Below are 1,548 nucleotides of genomic sequence, written 5' to 3'. Positions count from 1 at the left end.
GCAGGAATGAAAAGCCCTCCTCCATCTTAAAATACAGTATTTTTGTAACTGAAAATACTGTTGTAATCCAATTACATATATTCATAGCATAGAGGGAAAGTCTACTATATCTTCATTGTGACACTCCATTGTAACCAAGATTTGTAGTTCTTTAGTCTAATTTCATATTGAAGCTGAAGTGTTCAATTTTTTTTAGCCAATTTGCAAAAATTATGTAAAGTTTCCCAATGATAAAATACAATTTTGGTCCATCAGCCTAACAGAGGCTTAATTAATGGTCTCCTGGGCCTCTTTCCCATTGGAGCAGATCTGTTTAAGAAAGAGTTTTGAACTTGCTTACAGAGAGGTCTTACCATGAACTGGGAATAATCCTACATGGACACAGCAGACATCTGCTTACACATTAGGTCCGACTGACAGCAATGTGCCAACATTCTTCACCAGATTCTACTACCTTGAAACTTCACTGAAGGATTCCAACCTGATGAGTTACTATCACCATTATGAGTAGAATATGACAGTATCCCAGCAGGATGGGTGATGTGGAGCCTTCCAGCTGATCCTCTTACTGCCCATCCATGTGCACTGTCAGCTGGTTATGTCAATCTTTTAGCAATGATCTACAGTGCTGTTCAAAAGTGGACACATTTCTGCACAGTGTTCCAGACAAGGCATGGTACTCTACATATGTGTTACTCAGTTTTCTTATTCTTAACTAAACCAGCATGTGACAAATCAATACACACTTAAGTTAGTCCTTCATTACCACCAAGGAGCTCTAATGTGCATCTTAGACACAGCTGTAAAAAATCTTAATCATATGAGAAAAATTAGCAGGAAAACTGCAAGGCGAGCAGCCTGGGCAAACCTACTTGTGCACTTAACACACTGCAACTGCCTGCGAGTTCTACAGTGACTCCTGCACCCACACGGGGCTCACAGCAAGGCTGGGACCCGAGTACAAAATCACACTCATTTAATCTGCAGGGCCCACTCACCATAGATCACCAATGTAACCCGCAGCAAATAGGTTAGCTCAAGTTTCATAACATGGCCACATGTGGAACCAGCCTCCCGGCTCTCAGAAATAACTTCTGCAGAGGAGTCTGGCTCCTTCAAACATAATCCCGTGTTTTTTTAAGGCAAGCCATGAAGCATTAACCGCTGATACACCCCCTCTTCAGGCTGGCCCGCCGGATGACACAGCTCAGACCCGCCCGCCGGGCCTTGCACAGGCCTTACCTGCAGGGCCGAGCGCACACAGGTGCGTTCCTGGCCCCGCGGCTGGAGAAACCGCAGAGAAAGGGACGGCGGGCGAAAAACACGCGCGTGGGAGCGCGCCACGTGCGCTTGGCGCTTCACGCGTGTGTCAGCTCAGGGGCCTGCGAGCCCCGCGCGGGGAGCGGGAGGCGGCCCCGCCGGGCAGCGCGGCCCCCCGGCCTTCACAGGCCCCCGACTCCCGCTCCGCGTTTTAAAGGGCATTTCGGCGACACCAAGAGGAGCGCGGGGCTCCGCACCCGCCCGCCTCCCGAGCCCCGAGGCCGGGCC

The sequence above is a fragment of the Chaetura pelagica genome, unplaced genomic scaffold, assembly GCF_000747805.2.
Source record: "Chaetura pelagica isolate M959 unplaced genomic scaffold, ChaPel_1.0 scaffold425, whole genome shotgun sequence".
NCBI classification, from domain to species: domain Eukaryota; kingdom Metazoa; phylum Chordata; class Aves; order Apodiformes; family Apodidae; genus Chaetura; species Chaetura pelagica.
This window is presented reverse-complemented; position numbering follows the sequence as displayed.